This window comes from Triticum dicoccoides, chromosome 3A (genome assembly GCF_002162155.2).
Source record: "Triticum dicoccoides isolate Atlit2015 ecotype Zavitan chromosome 3A, WEW_v2.0, whole genome shotgun sequence".
Taxonomy (NCBI): Eukaryota; Viridiplantae; Streptophyta; class Magnoliopsida; order Poales; family Poaceae; genus Triticum; species Triticum dicoccoides.
In genome coordinates this window covers 154323936-154350492 of record NC_041384.1, presented here as the reverse complement: position 1 = coordinate 154350492, position 26557 = coordinate 154323936, and positions in this window count along the sequence as shown.

Genomic DNA, 26557 nt, shown 5'->3' with positions numbered 1-26557 from the left:
GTTGGAAACTTCAGGTGAGGGTACTTACCAAAAACATCAGCGGTCATGGCATTTATCTATCGCTTTAAACCGGCCAGCTCTTCGGCCACCAGTTTAAGCGCTGCTTCTGCGTCTCCAGCTCTCTTTTGCAATGCGGTTTTCTCTATGCCACAATCCGCCCGTTCCTTCTTAAAAGTTTCCTTCAGCTGCTCCATGGCTGCTAAGGCGCTGGTCAGTTCCTCTTTGGCTTTGGAGGTTTCTGCTTCCTGGGAATTGATATTTTCTTGAAGATCAGAGGGTTGGGCTTCCTTTTTTCTTAGCTCAGCCTACACGAGACAGACATATCATGAGTTGGCAGTACATATTTGAAGTACCAAGCACATAAGAAGTTATACACTTGGCACTTTGGGGCTAATGCCTCTTTGCTGGATTATCAGATTTTTTTACAAGTCGCAAGTACAATACAAGTATTATTCTTGGCACTTGGGGGCTAATGTACATTTGCTCAAAGTAGCATTGGTCAAAGTTCCGGTTCAGCTTGAAAAGGTAAACTGGCCCTTGGGGACTACACAGGTGAAAGTTACAGGATTACAATGTTAAAGTACCGATTCATCTTAAAAGGATCAACCGGCCCTTGGACGATAAGCATGCAGAGTTGATATATTGCAAAGTCCCGATTTAGATTGACATCATAAATCGACCCTTGGGGGCTACTGGAGTTGGTACTTGAAATTGGACATAAGAGAGAAACAATTATGTAGTTACCTCATATTGCTCCTTCATCAGATTCACTAAACCGGCTTCGTGGTCGCGGTTTGTGTACAAACGGTTTAAAAAACCATAATGAAGTTCTTGGGCGTTGAGGTGGGCGTAACTTGACAAGTCTATGCTCCACTTGCCTTTGCCCATAGAAGAAAGTTCCTCCTTGGCACTATGCTTTGATAACGCAACAAGATTGCCAGGGGTGGTGTGGCCAACGCCGGTAATTATAATATCATCTTCCTTGTCACCAGCAGCCTTTACTGGAGTTGACGATTTATCAACAGCCTTAGCTGGACTTGACGGTTTTTCATCAGTTCGGATCGGGCTTGTCGGTTTATCAGCATGGCCTGTTGCATCAACTTCTACTTGTTCAACAACAAAATCATGATCTTGACGTGGCAGTTCATCAAGCATGGTGTCAACATTTGTTCCTTCTGGTTCTGGAGTTCTCTCCGGTTCAATAACCACATTGTCATCAGACGGTTTATTTACCCGAGCTTTCTTGCTGGGTCTGGCCTTGGCTCTGAAAGGGAAAAATATAAAGGTTATTATAAAACGCAAGTATAAAGCGTCAAATATTAAAGGTTAAAGTGTTTACCTAGGAAAAGTCTTAAGAGGAGGAAGTTGTGTGGTCATTGATCCGCCAGATGATGAATGAGGTGTTCCCTGATAATTTGAATCGGAAAGATTAAGAGGTTGTCAGAAATAACCTGCCTTGGGATAAGAAGGATCAGAAGTGTGTGAGACCTCAGATTGACGTTTCCAAACTAGAGTGTTCGGTAAACCGGCTGAAGTGACTACTTGGCTGCTGTGCCAGGTTGTGCAGCGAGCTTCGTGTTGCTGCTTCTTCAAAAGAAAGTGTGGGTCCAAGTGAGCTAGGGGGTGAGAAAATCTTACTTTCCGGATTGCTTGATGGATTTTTTGTGTTGGCAGAGGGTCTGAACCAAAGGAAAGGATAATTACCTCTACGTCATCAGCTTGGCTGCCTTCAGCGTCATCCTGATAATAATCATTGTCAATGAGGTGCATGAAAAATGAACCAAGAGAGTCAAGTTCTACCTCTGAGTCCGGATTATCCGGGCCATCATCAACATTCGGTTCAGAAGGTTCAGTGCTTTTCTTCTTGGCAGGTCTTTTAGTAACCTTGGTCATGGGGCGAGGTGTTTTGGCCGGTTTATCTTTAGGTTTCTTCTTCCAAAATGAGTCGTCACCCAGTTAAAAGATTGACAGAGGATATAAAAGATTACACAGTTAAGAATATCAATTACAAGTAGGAGTGAGGCAATTCTTACAGCTGGCGGTTTATTCGAAGTATAGAAGGGACTTAACCCGGTCCTGCTGCAGACAACCTCTGATTCATTCAGTATTTTCTTAACAGACTCAGTAACTTCAGCCTCTGTTAGCTGAATATCAATATGTAGTTAAGGATATTTTGAGTCCCCTGTGTACTCACACATTAAACCGGGGCGACGGCTTAACGGTAACTGTCGGATTTCAGGTTCCGGCAGACCCTTGAGGTTCGAACACTGGGGTGCGCGCGGAGATCTCTCCCCTACCGATCTATGTCCAGTCTCCTCGCGTGATCTAAGCTGGAGAAACAACAAGCAACACTGGGGACGCAAGGATTATACTGGTTCGGGCCACCGTTGTGGTGTAATACCCTACTCCAGTGTGTTGTGTGGTGGATTGCCTCAGGGGCCGATGATGAATAGTACAAGGGAAGAACAGCCTCGCGAGAGGTGTTCTTGAGCTGGTGTGATGAACTGCCAAGGTGAGTTCCGTCGCCTCTCTCTCTCTCTCTCTGCTAGGGTCCTGCCAGATCTCTCTCCTACTCTGTGGTGGCTAGCTCTATTTATAGAGGCCCTGGGCCTCTCCCCAAATAATGAGCGGGAAGGGCGCCAACACTTGGCCATTTTGAAGGGGAACATATAGTACAAGTTATCCTGACCAAAGGTGGTCTTCGGCTGCCAAAAGCACCTGTGATGACGCCGTCTTGGGCTCCACGGTGACCTCCGTCCTGCCGCTCTGCTGGTCTTGGTCTTGTTGCACCGGAATGGCAACCTTTGCCCGATGCCTTGGCCTGTGCTTGCCCCCTTTGCACCAAAGGGGAAATAAGGACACTGCGCAGGCCGGCGCCCGCCTGGTCTCGATCGTCATGTCTTGCGTCACGGGTTCCTTGTGAGGTACCCCTGCCTTGATCTCTCTGCCTCCTCGCGAGCCTGCCTGATGAGGCTGCCTTTGAGGAAGCTTCTCGTCGTCCGCCCCGCGAGGCTTGGCCCCTCGCGGGGGTCTTGAGCTTGCGTTGATGAAGATGGGCCGCGCTGGGCCCCCACTTGAGCCACGTCGCAGGCCGCAGGCAGGCAAGTCTGGGGACCCCCGTTCCCAGAACGCCGACAGTAGCCCCCGGGCCCAAGGCGCGCCCGGGCTTGGCCTGGTGGGGAAGCGAAGGGGTAAGCGCGAAGCGCCGTGGGCCCCAACAGCCTACGACCTTGGGTGCTGCGTGGCGGTTGACTAGATGTGGGCGTATCCGCTTCCCACGACGCCCCGGCGACCGCACGACTTGACAAGTCCCTGCATGCAGAGAAACCGGTCATGATTACCTGCGATCGTGGTGCTCGGCGGTTGGCCTCATCCGGCTATAAGTACGGGGCTGGGCGAGCCCCTTCATTCCATCCCTTCTTGTTGCTCCTTTTCTTCTTCTTGGCTAATCGCCGTCCCCATGGCCCCAAAGAGATTCTCGGCCGCGGAGAAAGGAAAGTCCCCCCGGGCAGGGCCTGACCCTCCCCCAACCAAGCGCGACCGAGGCCGCCCTCGCAAGTACACCACGGTCCCCGTGGTAGCCTCCCGCGGTCATGGAGGCGGTTCCCTGCATGGTGGTGAGCGCCCGGTTGCCGACGGGGGGCACGTCGTGGGTGTGCGCCCCCCTAGACCATGCTTCCGCTCTACGGAGGTGCTGCCGGAGTTCATCATGTGGTTGGCGGACCCATCCAGCACCCGGCTCCAGCTCCCATGTTTCTTCGTAGATGAACTGCCGGCCAGCGCTCGGTGCGGCTTCTGGCTCCAGGCAGACGATTGTTGCAGCAGGGCCTCCTGGGCTTCGCTGGAGGTCTCCGTCTCTGGGAACGGGGCCCTAACGCATGGCTGTCAAACGTTTGCCTGCGCGCGCGGCCTGGGCCGGTGGTGTACCCTATACTTCAAGTTCGATGGCGACGCCACCCTCTACATGAGGGTGTTTGGGGAAGATGGTCGTCGTGCTGGGTGCTGCCCTGAAGACGACGACCGCGGCCGCCTGCCCAGCCCCGGCGCTGACCAGGATGAAGATGGTGACTGGCATACAGGCGGCGGTGCTCGGGGTTCGCCAAGTTTCGGCGACTCTCCCTCAGGCAGCAGCTCCTCCAGCGGTGGCCGTGACCAGCCCCCGCGCCGTCGCGCTCGCCTGGGTGAAGGCAGCGGGTCCACCCGCCGCCACGCCCTGGTGAAGTGAGAGGAGGCGTCCGCCTGATCCCCAGGAGCAGCTCAAGCTTTTGCTGTAGGTTGGTGTTGGACAGGTCGTGTCCATTTTGTTTCCTTCCTTTCTTGCGTAAGAAGAAGGTAGTACAGGGCCCCGTGGGGGCGTGTTAGAACTGTTGCTATCAACTGTCGTGTTGCTTTTGCCATTTCTGCGCTATGTTCCGTGCTGCGTGTCCATGTGCGGGAGTCATTTGAGCTTGGTGGAGCTTGACGTGGCCCTCGCCTCCGGAGGCTGAGGCCTCGCCGTGCACTTCATGCCTGCAAGGATTAGTTAGAGGGGTAGCTTACGGTCTTGGTTGTGGGGGCGATCAGCCTAGGTCCTGTGCTCGTGTTGCGATGCCCGTGGGGCATGGACTGGGAGGGGTGCTCACGCAGAGGACTCGGATAAGGAAGATCCAAATGATCGGGGCAGAAAACACTCGCGAGGGCGCCCGCGACTCCCTCACGAGACTTGTGCGAGAGAAAACGAGGCAAGCGAGCGAGAAAGACAAAGAGTCACAAGATAGGAACGTCAGCAACTCCAATAAAACTTCAAACGGGAATAAACAAGCCAATTGCAGAAAGCAAATGGGAAAGCCGCGTCCGGCACCTATTCTAGTCTTCGACGTCTTCTCACCAGCGCGGAGCTAAGTGCTGCCACTGGGCGTGGGTGGGAGCCGCTGAGGCCCGAGGGCGGCACTCCGGAGACTCCGGGGCATGTACAACCCCACTCATTATTACGTGAGAGTGTCACAGGCGGCGAGCTTCACAGGCATTTGCCTTCTTCACAGGCACCGGGCCTTTCCCAAAATGTAGCAGCTTCACAGGCATTCGCCTTCTTCAAAAACACCGGGCCTTTCCCAAAACGCGATAGCTTCACAGGCATTGGCCTTCTTCACAGGCACCGGGCCTTTCCCAAAACGCGATAGCTTCACAGGCATTCGCCTTCTTCACAGGCACCGGGCCTTTCCCAAAACGCGATAGCTTCACAGGCATTGGCCTTCTTCACAGGCACCGGGCCTTTCCCAAAACGCAGCAGCTTCACAGGCATTCGCCCTCTTCACAGGCACCGGGCCTTTCCCAAAATGCGATAGCTTCACAGGCATTGGCCTTCTTCACAGGCACTGGGCCTTTCCTTGGCGCTAGGCCTCGCTCAGGGGTAGAACCTCCGGAGATGTTGAATGTTCCATGCATTCTGGATGGGTACTCCCTCCGGAGTCTCCAAGCGCGCGGAGCCAGGCTTGGAAACATGAACAACCTTGAATGGGCCCTCCCACATGGGAGAGAGCTTGTGCAGCCCCTCCCTGGAGAGAACCCGTCTGAGCACAAGATCCCCTACCTCAAGGGTCCTGGGGCGGATGTTGCGGCAGTGGTATCGTCGTAGCGCCTGTTGATACCTTGCCGCTCGCAGTGCGGCTTCCCAACGGCGTTCCTCTCCCAGCACGAGATCCGTCCCCCGCATGGCGTCCTGCTTAGCCTCGTCGAATGCCAGGACCCGCACAGAGCGACACCTGACCTCGTGAGGGAGAACAGCCTCTGCTCCGTAGATGAGGAAGAACGGGGTCTCGCCAGTCGGCTTGGTCGCTGTCGTGCGGATTGACCACAGCACGGACTGGAGCTCGTTGTACCAGCCCCTGCCACAGGCTTCCAACTTCTTCTTGAAGGTCCTGGCTTTGAGGCCCCTCAGGACCTCCGTGTTGGCCCGCTCGGCCTAGCCGTTGCTCCGGGGGTGTGCTACCGAAGCGTAGCATATCTGCGTTCCAAGGTTAGCACAGTACGTTTTGAAGAGATTACTGGTGAATTGCGAACCATTGTCGGTGATGATGCGGTTGGGCACCCCAAATCGGCTCACGAGGCCCTTGATGAATTTGACCGCTGAGCCTGCCGGGATTGTGCGGACGACTTCCACCTCAGCCCACTTGGTGAATTTGTCCACGATGACGTAGAGGTAGCGATAGCCCCCTGGCGCCCGAGGAAACGGGCCCAGAATGTCGAGCCCCCAAATTGCGAACGGCCATGAGAGGGGTATAGTCTGTAGACCCCCCGCAGGCTGATGGATCTGCTTAGCGTGAAACTGGCAGGCCTCGCAAGCCTTCACAAGCTCAACGGCATTGTTGAGTGCTGTGGGCCAATAGAATCCACTACGGAACGCCTTGCCGATGAGGGTCTGTGACGATGAGTGGTGCCCGTAGTCTCCGCCGTGTATGTCCGCCAGTAGCTCCTTCCCTTGATCTCGGGAGATGCAACGTAAGGACACGTCATTCGGTCACTTCCTGTAGAGCTCTCCATCCCTAATGCAATAAGTCGTGGCCTGCCACGCCACACGCTTCGCCTCCTCCTCATTCTCCGGCAGAGTCCCTTGTATCAGGTAGTTCTTGAGCTCCGGGATCCAACACCCTTCCTGAGGCTCTAACGCCAGGAGCAGGCGTGCCCCTGAGGCTGGGCCGCAGACCGGGGCTCCTAAGGCAGGCGGCTGAGGGAGCTCCTCCCTTGGTTGTGCCGTGCTCGACAGCGACGCCACCGCCGAGGGTTTGAAGAGCCGCTCCTCAAAGACGCCAGGCTCCTGAGGCAGCCGCCTAGATGCCCTCTTGGCAATGTCATCAGCCTCCTGATTGGTGCAGCGAGGCACATGCTGCAACTCCAGTCCCTAGAACCGTTTCTCCATCTTGCGGACCTCAGCGAGGTAGGCTTCCATGTGCTCGTACTTTGGCTCGTATATCTTGTTGGAGAAGTTGATGAGGAGCTGCGAATCGCCCTTGATGATGAGGCGCTTCACCCCTAAGGAAATTGCGTCCTTCAAGCCTACTATTAGGCCTTCGTACTACGCTGTGTTGTTGGAGACCTTTTCTCCATGCTGGAAGAAAAGTTGCACGGCATAGTAGAGTTTGTCCTGGGTAGGGGATCCGAGCACTGCGCCAGCTCCCGCACCGTGTCGGGAGAATGCCCCATCAAAGTACATGACCCAGCCATCCGGTGCTTCACTTCCCGGGGAAAGTGATCGGTCTTCGCCTGCCTCGAGACCCGGCACTTCTGCCCATTCTGCCACGAAATCCGCTAGTGCGGCTCCCTTGATGACTCTGGTCGTACTGAATTCTAGCTGAAATGCCTGTAGCTCGATGTTCCATTCAGCAACCCTTCCAGCTGAGTTGGGGCTCCTGAGTACCCTCTCCAAGGGGTATGCCGAGACGACCTTGATGGGGTGGCCTTGGAAGTAGTGCCGCAGCTTGCGTGAGGCCACCAATAGCGCGAGGAGGAGCTTTTGAGGCATGGGGTACCGCACCCTCGCGTCCCGTAGCACTGTGCTGACGAAATACACGGGGTGCTCGACGAGGTTGAGGGTGCTGGCACTGCTTGTGTCGTTGTCAAAACCGGCGGATCTCGGGTAGGGGTCCCGAACTGTGCGTCTAGGCCAGATGGTAACAGGAGGCAAGGGACACGAAGTTTTACCCAGGTTCGGGCCCTCTCGATGGAGGTAAAACCCTATGTCCTGCTTGATTAATATTGATGATATGGGTAGTACAAGATTAGATCTACCACGAGATCGGAGAGGCTAAACCCTAGAAGCTAGCCTATGGTATGATTGTTGTTCTCTATGTTGTCCTACGGACTAAAACCCTCCGGTTTATATAGACACCGGAGAGGGTTAGGGTTACACAAAGTCGGTTACAATGGTAGGAGATTTGCATATCCGTATCGCCAAGCTTGCCTTCCACGCCAAGGAAAGTCCCTTCCGGACATGGGACGAAGTCTTCAATCTTGTATCTTCATAGTCCAGGAGTCCGGCTGAAGGTATAGTCTGGCCATCCGGACACCCCCTAATCCAGGACTCCCTCAGTAGCCCCTGAACCAGGCTTCAATGACGACGAGTCCGGCGCGCAGATTGTGTTCGGCATTGCAAGGCGGGTTCCTCCTCCAAGTACTTCATAGAAGATTTTGAACACAAAGATAGTGTCCGGCTCTGCAAAATAAGTTTCCACATATTGCCATAGAGAGAATAATATTTACACAAATCTAATCTGCTGACGTATTCCGTAGTGTGACACACCACGGCCAAGCCTCTATCCGAGTCGTTTCATTATCCTACCTCAGCGCGTCATGCGAGGCGGTTTCCTTGGCACGTCTTGTTAAAGCAGATATCGTGTCCCCTTAGTCCGGGATTCTCATCAATATGGGCGTGGGTAACCCAACCGCACCATTGATTACGGCGCTTGGAGATAAGCGAGTTTTACCAGGCTGGTGGGGACACGTAGTTGCGTCCACCCATATAAGGGGATAAGGATCCACCTTTTCACCTACGCCTTCTTACTCCCTTGCTTATCCATTCTCACGCACTCGAGCTCCAGCGCCCAAGTCCGCACTCCCCACCTCAACCTTCTCCAGCCATGGCCGGAGCGGGAGGCAAGTGGATGGTCTCCTCCGTCACGGAGGGACACATCAAAAAACTTAGGAAGGCCGGATACTTGTCTAACGACATTGCGTACCGGCTTCCCGAAAAGGGGCAGCTCATCTCCACCCCTAGGCCCCATGAGAGGGTGGTGTTCCTCCCCCATTTCCTCCGCGGACTGGGCTTCCCTCTTCACCCATTTGTCCGAGGGCTCATGTTCTACTATGGCCTGGATTTCCATGATCTGGCCCCGAACTTTGTCCTCAACATCTCGGCGTTTATCGTCGTGTGCGAGGCTTTCCTCCGCATCCGCCCCCATTTCGGCCTATGGCTCAAGACTTTCAATGTCAAGCCGAAGGTGGTGCGCGGCAACCAGGCGGAGTGCAAAGGCGCCATGGTGGGCAAGATGGCCAATGTCTTATGGCTCGAGGGCTCCTTTGTGGAGACCCTGAAGGGGTGGCAATCGGGGTGGTTTTACATCACCGAGCCGCGCGACCCCGAATGGGTCACAGCCCCCGAGTTTCGATCCGGACCCCCTACATGGCTCACCTCCTGGAAGGAGATGGGCCTATCGTGGGGTAAAAAAGGAGAGCTGACCGGACTCCAAACATGCGTCCAAACCCTGGTGGACCAGAAGCTCAAACTTGTCAACGTAGTCCAGGTTATGCTCATCCGCCTGATCCTCCCGTGTCAACAACGGGCTTTCAATCTGTGGGAGTTCGACCCGGCACGACACCAAACTCTGAGCAGGCTCTTCGACACGACGTACGAAGATGCCTGGAAGGTGCTTTTCAAGGGCACCGAGGCCCCCGCATTCGCTACCGAGGATCGCGCATTCAGTACCCAGCGTCACGGTCATGCGGTAAGCTGTTTTTTCCTTTTATAGGGTATCAGTTTTTCATAGTTTGACTCCATGCGGGATCTAAGCTCCCTTACCTTTGATAGGATTGGCAGGTGATGTCCGGATAGATCAACTTTCCGGCTCCTTTGCCCGAAGGCCCAGCAGACGCTCGCTTGGCGAAGCTACTGGTTCCGGCACCCTATGTGGTGCCAGAGAAGAAGGCCGCGAAAAAGGCCACGGGGACTCGAAAGAGTGCCCAGTGCCAGGAGGTGTTGGATCCATCATCCGATGGTTCCGAGGTGCATTCCTCCCGTGAAGACGAGGAGGAACAAGAAGAGACCTCTCCCCCTCCAGCGGGAGGAGAGAAGAAAAGGAAGGCCGCCCTCTCTGGGGAGGCCGGAGGGTCCAAGAAGGGGAAAACCCTTCCTCCGGACTACTCCATCGACGCCGACGACGGCGGAGAGGAGTGGCCACCCAGGGCCAAGCCCCTGGCAAAATCGTAAGTATCCGGATACCAGAGTAATTCACAGTATTCGTTTATTGCATAGCTTTCCCTTATGTCGAATATGTTTATGCATCCCACCCAAAGACCGGCTCGACGCGTCGTCGAGTGGCTCACTGGACTAGTTGGATGTGAACTCGCTTCCAACGGCTTCCTCCCCCCGCCCTACGGACGACACCGAAGTGTTGTCCCAACAGGTTCCAAGCCGGGAGGAGGTGGTCCTGGAGGCGCCGCAAGGCGACCTCCCGGACTCCAGGAGTAAAGGGGATGAAACCCCCCAGGGCTCCAAGTCCGGCTCTAGGCCGGATACCGCTCCGGAACCTTCAAAGGTTCCAGAGTCCGGTGGGGGACTTCCTTCCAAGAGGAGCAAGCCCACCGTGCCGGTGACTCCCGTCCAACCGGAGGCGCCGGACAATCTGTTGGAGGCGCTCCAAGGCGCCTCCATCAACGAGGAGCATCGCACCATTATGAGTGCGGTGGTACAGAAGGTTCAGTCCGCCAAGAGCGGACTGACTGAAGCTTGTACTAGCCTTTTAACAGGCTTTGAGGTAAGTAAAGAATGTGTAAATAATATTACCGCATAGACAGTAGCCCCTAATGCTCTGTTTGGCGTTCGGGAAGAAAAGCCGAATAGAGGATCAAATAAAATTCGCAGGAGTCTAACAAAAAGGAGTCAATATGCGTATGCAGGCTTCTCTGCTTGCGTCCGCCGCACGGACTGCGGAAGTCGACATGCTAAAGCAGAACCTCAAGCGGTCCGAGCAAGAGAGAAGTAGCTCGAGGACAATGAAGGTAAGAAATACCTTGTTCAAATATATATAAAAAAGGTGCAATTGCAAAAAATGACAAGATTATCGTGGCTATTATAGGGGCCACGTCTGAGGTGGCGACCCTTAAGCAAGCGCTGGTCGAGGCCGAGAAGAGGGTGGCCACGGAGCGCACCGAGCGGGAGAAGTATGAGGCCGAGGTTGGCAAGGTACGACAAGAGCTCCAGGTTCTCATGGAAAAACATGAGAGTTTGGAGCTTGACTCAAAGACGCGAGCGTCCGAGCTCGCGGTGGGCCAAATCTGCCTAGGCCGAATCCCAGAAGACCCTCCAGGAGTTGGATGAGGTGAAGAAGATAGCAGCGGGTAAGGCATTCTTTATGCAAAGCAAACACATAAACGTGAGTTACTTGCTACTTACCCGAATCCGGAGCTCTCCAGGAGCGTTCGCAGATCTTCCCCGAAGTGTGTCCGATGCCGCCGCATTCTATCAAGCCGAGGAGGGCAGCTCGACAGAGAAGGTGTTCTGGTCTCAGTATGCTGAGGCCGGACACCCCGTGCCCCTGAGCGACCAGCTGAAGCAACTGGTCGAGCTCCACAAGGCGGCCGAACAGGCCATGAAGGGCCTCATAGTTCGGCTGTGGCCTGGAGGGGCTCTGCCTGGGAGCTATTTCGGGCTGGTGCAGCGGCTGGTGGAGGCCTTTCCAAGGCTCGAAGTCATCAAGCGCTCCGTCTACATTGAAGGTGCCCGTAGGGCCCTTGCCCGTGCTAAGGTGCACTGGGGCAAGCTGGATGCTGAGAAGTTTGTGAAGGACGGGCCACCGCCGGGGAAAGAGCATCGCAAGCCCGAGAATTATTATAAGGATGTTCTGAAGGGTGCCTGCCTTTTGGCGGATGAATGCTCTAGGGATGTAATTTTTGAGTGAAACTTGCTCGTTTTGTCCTGTGCGCTGAAAACTTGTTCATATGCGCTAAGCAATGCTGTTGGAATTTAAAATATTACCTTCTGTGCGGCTGTTTATCAATTCTGAGAGATGGCAAGTCGTCGGCTTCTGCCCCCGTGCCGCTAGTGCTGGGGTGTTCGGGGATAAACCTGAGCGCTCTTTTTCCCATGTTTGGGTCCTTCGAGGGAGGCGCTCAACCCAACGAACATGGCAATCGGACTATAATGCGTGAACACTCTCACTTAGCCATAGAATTCTATAATTTTAAATTTCGGCGAAGCCCCTAGTATTCGGAAGACCGAGTTCGGGGCACTATCCACGCCTTGGCCGGACAGAGCCGGCTCCTCGCTCTAAGCGGCATAAGTCTTTAGGGACTCGAAAAACCTCTTGAACAGCGACCAGCTCTCGCTTCATCATGACAGTCAGTTTTAGCTTTCTCCAGTGAGGTGCTCGACCCAGCTCAACTAGGGCACAATCGCAGTGGTTCTCCTAGTGCTACCTTAGCCGATATAGCGGAACGTAAGGCACCAAAACATAGGAGCCGGGCAAACCCAACTATTGACCCAAGACATGATTCGGAGCCGATGCATATAATGCTATAAGTTCGGGGTGCCGCACTTGTTAAAGTGTTCGGACTTCTCACACCATATTGAGGGGTACTAAAGCCCCTGGCATATTTTGGCCGTACCAAAGTGTACGGATGCAACATGTCGTTAAGGAACATATATTAAAAATGAGTAATGCAAAAATAGAAAAAAACTATGCATTGTTTATTAAAGAGGGCTGCGATCAAAGCAGAACGATACAAATAATGCGATAAGCAAAAGGTTGGACTATTTAGCGTCTCCGCTCTAGGGGCAAGTTGCGGAATAGTATGTGAAACAGGTATACTGCTCGTGATAGAGAGCACCTGGGAGTTCCGTAATGCGGTGTGGCTTGTCTGCTTCCCTGGTTCTTGCATCGTTTGTCCGGCAATTGAACTGCCGATCGAGCCTTCCGAAGAGTGGAGTCCTGAAAGTAAGAGAAAATTAAAAAAATCGGCAGCCCCTGGTACGGTTTAAGCCATGTTTCAGGCGTGCCGTGATGGTGCCCCTCCCCCTGTACCCATGGTATTTCTAGAGCGTAGTTATGTACGCAAAGTACTGGTATCACTTTTTTGCGAGGGATGGGGTTGGGGCCGCATTGCTACGCCTGCTCGGGTCGTGCCAGGCGGTCTTGTTGTAGGTTACTCTGGGCGCGCTTGACGGTGTCCAGTCGTTTAATGGCCGGACTGGAGAACTGCCTAGAGAGGCTGCTTTGTACTTCTGCTGCAAGGGCCGCCGTGTGCTCCTCCATTCGGAGGGAGCGTTCGGTGTTTCCATTGACCATAATGATTCCTCGAGGGCCTGACATTTTGAGCTTAAGGTATGCGCAGTGCGGTACTGCATTGAACTTGGCGAATGCGGTTCGCCCGAGCAGTGCGTGATAGCCACTACGGAATGGGACTATGTCGAAGATTAACTCCTCGCTTCGGAAATTATCCGGAGATCCGAAGACCACTTCAAGTGTGACTGAGCCTGTACAGTTGGCCTCTACACATGGTATTACGCCTTTAAAGGTTGTTTTGGTGGGCTTAATCCTCGAGGGATCTATGCCCATTTTCCGCACTGTATCCTGGTAAAGCAGGTTCAGGCTGCTGCCGCCGTCCATAAGGACTCTAGTGAGATGAAATCCGTCAATAATTGGGTCTAGAACCAATGCGGCGAATCCGCCATGATGGATGCTGGTGGGATGGCCCCTTCGATCAAAGGTGATCAGGCAGGAGGACCATGGGTTGAACTTTGGGGCGACTGGCTCTACCACGTATACGTCCCTTAACGCGCGCTTCCGCTCCCTTTTGGGGACGTGGGTTGCGTATATCATGTTCACTGTCCGCACTTGTGGGGGAAAACCCTTCTGTCCACTATTGTTCAGCGGCCGGGGCTCCTCGTCGTCATCGCTATGCAGCCCCTTGTCTTCATTTTTGGCGTTTAACTTGCCTGCCTGCTTGAATACCCAACAATCCCTGTTGGTGTGATTGGCCGGCTTTTCGGGGGTGCCATGTATCTGGCACAAGCGGTCGAGTATACAATCCAAACTGGACGGCCCCCTAGGATTCCTTTTAAATGGCTTTTTTCCACTGACCGGATTTAGAGCCTCTGAATCCGGCATTAACTGCCGTATCCTCAGCATTCTCGCTGTTAATGCGGCACTTCTGCTTGTTGCAACGCGACCTGCCACTACTGTCCCTGGTATCCGAATTACCAGGGTTCTTGGTCATATTGTTGCTACGAGCAAGCCAGCTGTCTTCTCCAACGCAAAAGCAGGTCATGAGTGTCGTGAGTGATGCCATAGACTTCGGCTTTTCCTGTCCAAGGTGCCGGGCAAGCCACTCGTCACGGATATTGTGCTTGAAGGCTGCTAGGGCCTCAGCATCCGGACAGTCGACTATTTGATTTTTCTTTGTTAGGAACCGTGTCCAGAATTGCCTGGCCAATTCCTCTGGCTGGTGAATTACGTGACTTAGGTCATCGGCGTCTGGGGGTCGCACATAAGTGCCCTGGAATTTGTCGAGGAATGCGGCTTCCAGGTCCTCCCAACAACTGATTGATCCTGTTGGCAAGCTGTTAAGCCAATGCCGAGCTGGTCCTTTAAGCTTGAGTGGGAGGTATTTGATGGCGTGGAAATCATCGCCGCGGGCCATGTGGATATGAAGGAGATAATCCTCAATCCATACCGCAGGATCTATTGTGCCATCATATGATTCGATGTTTACGGGTTTGAAACACTCGGGGATTTGATGATCCATTATCTCATTTGTGAAGCATAGTGGGTGTGCGGCGCCTCTGTACTGGGCTATATCACGATGTAGCTCCAATGAGCTTTGTCTACTGTGTTCGGCCCTACCGAATTTGTGTCCGGCGTGACGGTTACCGTCTCGAGCCGTGGGGCGCCCATGCGATCCGTAGATCGATCTTGTTTGCCTTGCCTTGTCCTCCAACATATCTCGTAAGTCCGGCGCATATTCCCGTGCCCTTGTACGGGGCGCGGCTTGAGTGGAGGGCCGAGAGGCCTCTCTGTCGCGGCCACGAGGTGGCCGGTCGGCCGCATCAAGTGCTTCCTCCTCTAATCGGGGTAGCAACCTGCACTTTGGGTAGCTCTTGGAGGGGCGTTCGAGTTTATGCTCTTCGGCCGCAAGGACTTCAGTCCATCTGTCGACTAGCAAATCTTGATCAGCTCTAAGCTGCTGCTATTTTTTCTTGAGGCTTCTTGCTGTGGCTATAAGCCTGCGTTGAAAACGCTCTTGCTCGACAGGATCCTCTGGCACGACGAATTCGTCGTCGTCGAGGCTCGCCTCGTCTTTGGAGGGAGGCATATAATTATCGTCCTCGACCTCTCTGTCTGCCGCTCTCTCATGAGGGCTGGTTTCTCCATCCTCCTGTGCTAAATCTTGCTGGAGGGGTGAGGGAGTCCTGGATTAGGGGGTGTCCGGTGGCCGGACTATACCTTCAGCCGGACTCCTGGACTATGAAGATACAAGATTGAAGACTTCGTCCCGTGTCCGGAAGGGACTTTCCTTGGCGTGGAAGGCAAGCTTGGCGATACAGATATGCAGATCTCCTACCATTGTAACCGACTTTGTGTAACCCTAACCCTCTCTGGTGTCTATATAAACCGGAGGGTTTTAGTCCGTAGGACAACATAGAAAACAACAATCATACCATAGGCTAGCTTCTAGGGTTTAGCCTCTCCGATCACGTGGTAGATCTACTCTTGTACTACCCATATCATCAATATTAATCAAGCAGGACGTAGGGTTTTACCTCCATCGAGAGGGCCCGAACCTGGGTAAAACTTCGTGTCCCTTGCCTCCTGTTACCATCCGGCCTAGACGCACAGCTCGGGACCCCCTACCTGAGATCCGCCGGTTTTGACACCGACATTGGTGCTTTCATTGAGAGTTCCTATGTGTCGTCGCCGTCAGGCTTGATGGCTCCTACGATCATCAATGGCGATGCAGTCCAGGGTGAGACCTTCCCCCCCGGACAGATCTTCGTCTTCGGCGGCTTCGCACTGTGGGCCAATTCACTTGGCCATCTGGAGCAGATCGAAAGCTATGCCCCTGGCCATCAGGTCAGATTTGGAAGTTTAAACTACACGGCTGACATCCGCGTGGACTTGATCTTCGACGGATTCGAGCCACTGCCGAGCGTGCCGCACTGTCACGACGAGCATGATCTAGCTCTGCCGCCGAACAGTGCCCTTTAGGCCGCACCTGCATCGGCTTTGACCCTTAATTCGGAGCCAACTGCACATCGGGGATGGGCGGTTGGACGCCGCCTCGGGGGCTGCGATCCCAACGGCGATCGAGCCGAACACCAGCCCCGCACTCTGCGAGACTCATGACTCCAAGGAGCCGGACTCCTCTTCGGACTCCGAACCCTCCGCGCCCCTGCCGATCGAATCTGATTGGGCGCCGATCATGGAGTTTACTGCTGCGGACATCTTTCAGCACTCGCCTTTCAGCGGTATTCTGAAGACACTGAAGTCTCTCTCTTTATCAGGAGAGCCCTGGCCGGACTACGGTCAGGAAGGTTGGGATTCGGACGATGAAGAAATTCAAAGCCCACCCACCACCCACTTTGTAGCCACTATCGACGACTTAACCGACATGCTCGACTTCGACTCCGAAGACATCGATGGTATGGACGCCGATGAAGGAGACGATGAAGAACTAGCGCCTATCAGGGCCTGGAAAGCCACCTCGTCATATGACATATACATGGTGGACACCCCAAAAGGAGATGGCGATGGAATAGCGGAGGATGACCCCTCCAAGAAACAGCCTAAGCGCCAGCGTCAGCGGCGCCGCTCAAAATCCCGCCAAAACAAATACGGCGATTCCAGCACGGGAGATAATAATACTCCAGAAAGCGCCGAAGAAAACCTCCTACAGCAAGATTAAGCATAGGAGGATGGAGAAACCAGCCCTCATGAGAGAGCGGCAGACAGAGAGGTTAAGGACGATAATTATATGCCTACCTCCAAAGACGAGGCGACCCTCAACGACGACGAATTCGTCATGCCAGAGGATCCCGTCGAGCAAGAGCATTTTCAACGCAGGCTTATGGCCACGACAAGAAGCCTCAAGAAAAAACAGCAACAACTTAGAGCTGATCAAGATTTGCTAGTCGACAGATGGACTGAAGTCCTTGCGGTTGAAGAGCATAAACTCGAACACCCCTCCAAGAGCTACCCAAAGCGCAGGTTGCTTCCATGATTAGAGGAGGAAGCACTTGATGCGGCCGACTGGCCACCTCGTGGCCGCAACAGAGAGGCCTCTCGGCCCTCCACTCAAGCCGCACCCCGTACCAAGGCATGGGAATATGCGCCGGACTTACGAGATATGTTGGAGGACAAGGCAAGGCAAACAAGATCGATCCACGGATCGCGTGGGCGCCCCACGGCTCGAGACGGTAACCGTCATGCCGGCCACCAATTCGGCAGGGCCGAACACAGTAGACAAAGCTCATTGGAGCTACGTCGTGATATATCCTAGTACAGAGGCGCCGCACACCCACTATGATTCACAGACGAGATAATGGATCATCAAATCCCCGAGGGTTTCAAACCCGTAAACATCGAATAATATGATGGCACAACAGATCCTGCGGTATGGATCGAGGATTATCTCCTTCATATCCACATGGTCCGCGGCGATGATTTCCATGCCATCAAATACCTCCCACTCAAGCTTAAAGGACCAGCTCGACATTGGCTTAACAGCTTGCCAACATGATCAATTAGTTGTTGGGAGGACCTGGAAGCCGCATTCCTCGACAATTTCCAGGGCACTTATGTGCGACCCCCAGACGCCGATGACCTAAGTCACGTAATTCACCAGCCAGAGGAATCGGCTAGGAAATTCTGGACACGGTTCCTAACAAAGAAAAATCAAATAGTCGACTGTCCGGACGCTGAGGCCCTAGCAGCCTTCAAGCACAATATCCATGATGAGTGGCTTGCCCGGCACCTTGGACAGGAAAAGCCGAAGTCTATGGCAGCACTCATGACACTCATGACCCGCTTTTGCACGGGAGAAGACAACTGGCTTGCTCGTAGCAACAATATGACCAAGAACCCTGGTAATTCGGATACCAGGGACAGTAGTGGCAGGTCTCGTCGCAACAAGCAGAAGCGCCGCATTAACGGCGACAATGCTGAGGATACAACAGTTAATGCCGGATTCAGAGGCTCTAAATCCGGTCAGCGGAAAAATCCATTTAAAAGGAATCCTAGGGGCCCGTCCCGTTTGGACCGTATACTCGACCGCTTGTGCTAGATACATGGCACCCCCGAAAAGCCGGCCAATCACACCAACAGGGATTGTTGGGTGTTCAAGCAGGCAGGCAAGTTAAATGCCAAAAATGAAGACAAGGGGCTGCATAGCGATGACGACGCGGAGCCCCAGCCGCTGAACAATAGTGGACAGAAGGGTTTCCCCCCACAAGTGCGGACGGTGAACATGATATACGCAACCCACGTCCCCAAAAGGGAGCGGAAGCGCGCGTTAAGGGACGTATACGCGGTAGAGCCAGTCGCCCCAAAGTTCCACCCATGGTCCTCCTGCCCGATCACCTTTGATCGAAGGGACCATCCCACTAGCATCCGTCATGGCGGATTCACCGCATTGGTTCTAGACCCAATTATTGACGGATTTCATCTCACTAGAGTCCTTATGGACGGCGACAGTAGCCTAAACCTGCTTTACCAGGATAAAGTGTGGAAAATGGGCATAGATCCCTCGAGGATTAAGCCCACCAAAACGACCTTTAAAGGCGTAATACCAGGTGTAGAGGCCAACTGTACAGGCTCAGTCACACTTGAAGTGGTCTTCGGATCTCCGGATAATTTCCAAAGCGAGGAGTTAATCTTCGACATAGTCCCATTCCGCAGTGGCTATCACGCACTGCTCGGACGAATCGCATTCGCCAAGTTCAATGTGGTACCGCACTATGCATACCTTAAGCTCAAGATGCCAGGCCCTCGAGGAGTAATTACGGTCAATGGAAACACCGAACGCTCCCTCCGAATGGAGGAGCACATGGCGGCCCTTGCAGCGGAAGTATAAAGCAGCCTCTCCAGGCAGTTCTCCAGTCCGGCCATTAAACGACCGGACACCGTCAAGCGCGCCTGGAATAACCTACAGCAAGACCGCCTGGCACGATCCGAGCAGGCGTAGCAATGCGGCCCCAACCCCAGCCCTCACAAAAATGCGACACCAGTACTTCGCGTACATAACTATGCTCTAGTAATACTATGGGTACAGGGGAAGGGGCACCATCACGGCACGCCCAAAATACGGCTTAAATCGCACCAGGGGCTGCCGATTTTTTAATTTTCTCTTAATTTCAGGACTCCACACTTCAGAAGGCCTATCCGGCAGTTCAATTGCCGCACAAACGATGCAAGAACTAGGGAAGCAGACAAGCCACACCGCATTACGGAACTCCCAGGTGGTCTCTATCACGAGCAGTATACCTGTTTCGCATACTATTCCACAGCTTGCCCCTGGAACGGACATGTTACATAGTCCAACCTTTTGCTTATCGCATTATTTGTATCGTTCTGCTTTGATCGCAACCCTCTTCAATAAACAGTGCATAGCTTTTGTCTATTTTTGTATTACTCTTATATATATATATATATATGTTCCTTAACGACATATTGCACCCATACACTTTGGTACGGCCTAAATACGCCAGGGGCTTTAGTACCCCTCAATATGGTGTGAGAAGTCCGAACACTTTAACAAGTGCGGCACCCCGAACTTATAGCATTATATGCATCGGCTCCGAATCATGTCTTGGGTCAATACTTGGGTTTGCCCGACTCCTATGTTTTGGTGCCTTACGTTCCGCTATATCGGCTAAGGTAGCACTAGGAGAACCACTGCGATTGTGCCCCAGTTGAGCTGGGTCGAGCACCTCAGTGGAGAAAGCTAAAACTGTCTGTCATGATGAAGCGAGAGCTGGTGGCTGTTCGAGAGGTTTTTCGAGTCCCTAACGACTTATGCCGCTTAGAGCGAGGAGCCGGCTCTGTCCGGCCAAGGCGTGGATAGCGCCCCGAACTCGGTCTTCCGAATACCAGGGGCTTCGCCGAAATTTAAAATTATAGAATTCTATGGCTAAGTGAGAGTGTTCACGCATTATAGTCCGATTGCCTTGTTCGTTGGGCTGAGCGCCTCCCTCGAAGGACCCAAACATGGGAAAAAGAGCACTCAGGTTTATCCCTGAACACCCCAACACTAGCGGCACGGGGGCAGAAGCCGACGACTTGCCATCTCTCAGAATTGATAAACAACCGCATAAATTCCAACAGCATTGCTTAGCGCATATGAACAAGTTTTTCAGCGCACAGGACAAAACGAGCAAGTTTCACTCAAAAATTACATCCCTAGAACATTCACCCGCCATCGGGTAGGCACCCTTCAGAACATCCTTATAACAATTCTCGGGCTTGCGATGCTCTTTCCCCGGCGGTGGCCCGTCCTTCACAAGCTTCTCAGCATCCAGCTTGCCCCAGTGCACCTTAGCACGGGCAAGGGCCCTACGGGCACCTTCAATGCAGACAGAGCGCTTGATGACTTCGAGCCTTGGACAGGCCTCCACCAGCCGCCGCACCAGCCCAAAATAGCTCCCAGGCAGAGCCTCTGCAGGCCACAACCGAACTATGAGGCCCTTCATGGCCTGTTCGGCCGCCTTGTGGAGCTCGACCAGTTGCTTCAGCTGGTCACTCTGGGGCACGGGGTGTCCGGCCTCAGCATACTGAGACCAGAACACCTTCTCTGTCGAGCTACCCTCCTCGGCTCGATAGAATGCAGCGGCATCGGACACACTCCAGGGAAGATCTGCGAACGCTCCTGGAGAGCTCTGGATTCGGGTAAGAAACAAGTAACTCATGTTTATGTGTTTGCTTTGCATAAAGAATGCCTTACTCGCCGCTATCTTCTTCACCTCATCCAACTCCTGGAGGGTCTTCTGGGTTTCGGCCTTGGCAGACTTGGCATTTTCAATAGCCACCGCGAGCACGGACGCTCGCGTCTTTGAGTCAAGCTCCAAACTATCATGTTTTTTCATGAGAGCCTGGAGCTCTTGCCGCACCTTGCCAACCTCAGCCTCATACTTCTCCCGCTCTGTGCACTCCGTGGCCGCCCTCGGCCTCGACCAACGCTTGCTTAAGGGTCGCCACCTCAGACGTGGCCTCTACAATAGCCACGATAATCCTGTCATTTTTTGCAATTGCACCTTTATATATATATATTTATACAAGGTATTTCTTACCTTCATTGTCCTCGAGATGCTTCTTGGCACGCCCGAGCTCTTGCTCGGACCGCCCGAGGTTCTGCTTTAGCATGTCCACTTCCGCAGTCAGTGCGGCGGATGCAAGCAGAGAAGCCTGCATACGCATATTGTCTCCTTTTTGTTAGACTCCTGCGAATTTTATTTGATCCTCTATTCGGCTTTTCTTCCCGAAAGCCAAACAGAGCATCAGGGGCTACTGTCTATGCGGTAATGTTATTTACACATTCTTTACTTACCTCAAAGCCTGTTAAAAGGCTAGTACAAGCTTCAGTCAGTCCGCTCTTGGCATACTGAACCTTCTGGACCACCGCACTCATAATGGCGCAGTGCTCCTCGTCGATGGAGGCGCCTTGGAGCGCCTCCAACAGATTGTCCGGCGCCTCCGGTTGGACGGGGGCCACCGGCACGGTTGGCTTGCTCCTCTTGGAAGGAGGTCCCCTGCTGGACTTTGGAACCTTTGAAGGTTCCGGAGCGGTGTCCGGCCTAGAGCCGGACTTGGAGCCCTGGGGGGTTTCATCCCCTTTACTCCTAGAGTCCGGGAGGTCGCCTTGCGGTGCCTCCAGGACCACCTCCTCCCAGCTTGGAACCTGTTGGGACAACACTTTGGTGTCGTCCGTAGGGCGGGGGGAGGAAGCCGTCGGAAGCGAGTTCACATCCGACGAGTCCAGTGAGCCGCTCGACGACGCGTCGAGCCGGCCTTTGGGTGGGCTGCATAAACATATTCGACATAAGGGAAAGCTATGCAATAAACGAATACTGTGAATTACTCTGGTATTTGGATACTTACGATTTTGCCAGGGGCTTGGCCCTGGGCGGCCACTCCTCTCCGCCGTCGTCGGCATCGGTGGAGTAGTCCGGAGGAAGGGTTTTCCCCTTCTTGGACCCTCCGGCCTCCCTAGAGAGGGCAACCTTCCTTTTCTTCTCTCCTCCCGCTGGAGGGGGAGAGGTCTCTTCTTCTTCCTCCTCGTCTTGACGGGAGGAATGCGCCTCGGAACCGTCGGATGATGGATCCGACACCTCCTGGCGCCGGGTACTCTTTCGAGTCCCCGTGGCCTTTTTCACGGCCTTCTTCTCCAGCACCACATAGGGTGCCGGAACCAGCACCTTCGCCAAGCGAGCGTCCACTGGGCCTTCGGGCAAAGGAGCCGGATAGTTGATCTGTCCGGACGTCACCTGCCAATCCTGTCAAAGGTAAGGGATCTTAGATCCTGCATGGAGTCAAACTATGAAAAACTGATACCCTGTAAAAGGAAAAAATAGCTTACCGCATGAGCGTGATGCTGCATACTGAATCCGCGATCCTCGGTAGTGGATGCAGGGGCCTCGGCTCCCTTGAAAAGCACCTTCCAGGCATCTTCGTACGTCATGTCTAAGAGCCTGCTCAGAGTTTGGTGCCGCGCCGGGTCGAACTTCCACAGGTTGAAAGCCCGTTGTTGACACAGGAGGATCAGGCGGATGAGCATAACCTGGACTACGTTGACAAGTTTGAGCTTCTTGTCCACCAGGGTTTGGATGCATGTTTGGAGTCCGGTCAGCTCTCCTTTTTTACCCCATGACAGGCCCGTCTCCTTCCAGGAGGTGAGCCGCGTAGGGGGTCCGGATCGAAACTCGGGGGCTGCAACCCATTCGGGGTCGCGGGGCTCGGTGATGTAAAACCACCCCGATTGCCACCCCCTTCAGGGTCTCCACAAAGGAGCCCTCGAGCCATGAGACGTTGGCCATCTTGCCCACCATGGCGCCTCCACACTCCGCCTGGTTGCCGCGCACCACCTTCGGCTTGACATTGAAAGTCTTGAGCCATAGGCCGAAATGGGGGCGGATGCGGAGGAAAGGCTCGCACAGGACGATAAACGCCAAGATGTTGAGGACAAAGTTCGGGGCCTGTCAGGACCCCGACTCAATGCCACATCGATCTAGCATGTAACACCTCATATCACTTTGCGGCCTCACGCACGGTATTCCCACGGGTGTCGCCTTACCTTAGCCCAGAACCGTTTGCGCCTTTTGGCACACGTATATGACAGTGTCGCTAGCATCCATATGATAAGGAGCTCGGGCTGACATGGCTAGTCGTAAATCCAAAGTGGCACAGACTTACAGGGACAGGCATCCATGACCCAGCATCGAACGTGTCGGTCATCAACGAGTGAATCCAGGCTGTAGCACTGGGCTAGCAGGACTCCGGTGAACCGGGCTGTAGCAGGCTAACAGGACTCCGGTACTCAATGCGTGACATTTCCCCGAAGGGACAGACACAGGAACGAAGAAGGACACATGCCGGCCAGCCTAAGTGTTCCAGAGCAGTAGCAAGCTACCATGGCTCAGCGGTAACACTAGGAGACATTTCCCGGTAAGAGAGGCTACTAAAGATAAACAACTAGATAGTCAGATCCCACACATACCAAGCATTTCAATAACATACACACAATATGCTTGATATGTGCAAATACAACATGGCATCACAACATGACTCTACGACTCAAGTAATTTATTCAATAGGCTCCGAGGAGCGCGATATTACAAACATGGGTCTCATGACCCAACATTCAGAGCATACAAATCAAAGCACAAGCGGAAGCTATCATGTCTGGGTACAGACATCTATAAATGAAAAAGGCTGAGAAGCCTGACTATCTATCAGATCCTGCCGAGGGCACAAGATCGTAGCTGAGGTAACAAGCTAAACGTCGAAGTCCACGTGGAACTACTAGTGAGACTGAAGTCTCTCTGCAAAACATAAAATAGGCAAACGTGAGTACAAATGTACCCAGCAAGACTTACATCAGAATTAACTACATATGCATCATTATCAACAAAGGGGATGGTGGGGTTTAACTGCAGCAAGCCAGCTTTGACTCGGTGGCTATCCTAAACTACGACTGCAAGCGACTCTTTTGAGGTGGCGCACACGAGTCCACATATTCACCATATCAATACACCACTATGGATCCGCTCCCGTCTCCCTACGAGAACGCCATCCATAGCACTCATGCTTATCTTGCGCATTTTAAAGTATCCACTTTCACTTGTCTATGAACTGATATAACCAACCCAGAAGTCCTTTACCGCGGACACGGCTATTCGAATAGATGATGTTAACCCTGCAGGGGTGTACTTCTTCATACATGTTTCCACCACTTAGCGTCTGCACACGACATGTGCTCGGTAGACTTCAAGCGAAAGCCGACGTGGGTGTAGACCACGACCTACCTAAACACTCAAGTCTCTAGTCCAGGTTTGTCGCCTATTAGGGTTCCATCCATGAGGAGATCCGGCCGGAGTTTCGCTCACAGCCCCAAACGATGTGAACAGGGTTCCGTGACACCAAACGGGCGCCCGGTTTACCCGGCCACGTGCCTACCGCATCACAGCCCACCCCTACGGTCAGCGCTGTCCACGGCCTCCAGCATACTACAAACACCAGAAACTACTTGCAACTCCTGGACAGAGGACAAGGGTGAATAAGAAGTCGAGCGGGGTCATATTTCAGGGCCCAATGTATGGTAGTAGCTGAATCATGGATCACAAACACAGAACTCAGTTCCTGAGGACGGCTTCAATGAGACAACCCACCATGTACTCCTACATGGCCTCTCACCGACACCTTTTACCAAATCGTGTTCACACACTTAGCTCACACACAGTAGGACATGTTCACCCGCCTCTGATTCATCCCCGATGAATCAGACCTGACTCAACTCTAAGCAGTAGCAGGCATGACAAACAAGCATGAATGAGTAGGCACATCAGGGCTTAAACAACTCCTACTCATGCTAGTGGGTTTCATCTATTTACTGTGGCAATGACAGGTCATGCAAAGGATAAAGGGGTTCAGCTACCGCAGCAAGTAACAAATATGTTGTTGTTGTCCTAATGCAGTAAAAGAGAGCAGGAGCGAGAGAGTGGGATTTTATCAGAATGAACAAGGGGGTTTTGCTTGCCTGGCACTTCTGAAGATAACATTGAGTCTTCATCAGTGTCAACGATCACATCATCGGTATCACGTCTATCGAGAGGGGACAAATACCGGCAACACAGAAGGGAACACAATCAATGCAATGCACAATATGATGCATGATCATGACATGGCAAAATGAATGTGTTTTGAGCTAATGCAACTAGCAACAGATTAAATGAAGTTGGTTTGAATACAAGATTCAAATTTAAACTCCATATGTGATTATTCAAATGCCATTTAATTGATTTGTGCTAAACAGCAGCTATAAGTTGCTCTAACATGCATGAAAATGGTACAGATGGATTCCTTGAATTTTTCTGATAATTTTTCATATATAATTTATTTAATTTGGAGTTACGGTTGAATTTCTATGATTTTTAGAAGTTTAGAAAATATTCTGGAATTATTAAATCATTTAAGATTTATTTAAATTCCAGAAAGGAATTATTGCGTCAGCATGACGTTGGCATGACGTCAGCAAGTCAACAGGGCCGGTCAGGGTCAAACCTGACCAGTGGGGCCCATATGTCAGCGTCACAGGTTAAACAGGGGGGGTTTAGTTTAGTTTAATTAAAGATTAGGGCACTAGGGCCCACATGTCAGTGTCAGCAGGGGGGTAATTAAATTAAAATAAACTAAACTAATTAACAGGGGGGCTGGCCCCACCTGTCATCGACCCAGGGGGGGTCAAACCCGGGTCAACTCGCCGGAGTTGACCCGAGGCTCGTCGCCGGCGAGGCCAGGGACGGCGGAGAGCGTCGGGATTCGCCCTCCGATGACCAAAAGAGCGGCGGAGGGGCTCTACGGGATGCCCAGGCCCGCGCGCATCTAACAGGGCCAACGGGAGAAGCTAGGGTGGCCGCAGGCGATGGCAATCATGACGACGACGGCGGCCGGAGTTCGGGTGGTGGCGGGTTTGGCGCTACGAGCGGTGGTTTGGCGCGCTGAGGGCACTAGGGAGAAGCTCTTGCTCCTACGCATCCAAAGGAACGGACGGGAGGCCGCGAGGTGGCCGGAGTTGAGCACGGCGTCGACCTCGGCGGCGGCCGGAGCTCGGGCGAGCTCGGGGTCGGGGTTAGGGAGCACGGCAGGAGGAGCTGGGGCGTGCTACGGACTCCTGAGATCACGGTGAGCACGTCAGTGGGCTCGGATACGAGCTGGGGTGGCTGTGGCCACGGCCACGCCATGGCCGGCGGCGAGAAACTCTCGGCCACGGTGGGAGATGGGGCTAGGGGGCGAGAACGGAGGGGGCGAGCACAGGAGAGGCAGCGGAGGCTCACAGCGGATCCATTCGAGGCGGAGACGAGGCCGGGGATGGTCCGGAGCCGGCGAATTTGACGAAGATGGCCGGCGGTCCCGAGGTTGAAGAAGGCATCGAGGGCGGTGTTGTGGCACGTCCGGGGCCTCGTGGCTCGTTGAGGAGGTAGAGGGAGGACCGGCGGAGCTTCCTGGGGCGTCGGTGAGCCGTGGGGTGGCCGGTAGCCACGGTGGCTCTCATCGGTGGCGGCGGCTCCGTTCGGTCGCGGGAGGGGAAACAGAGGAGCGAGGGG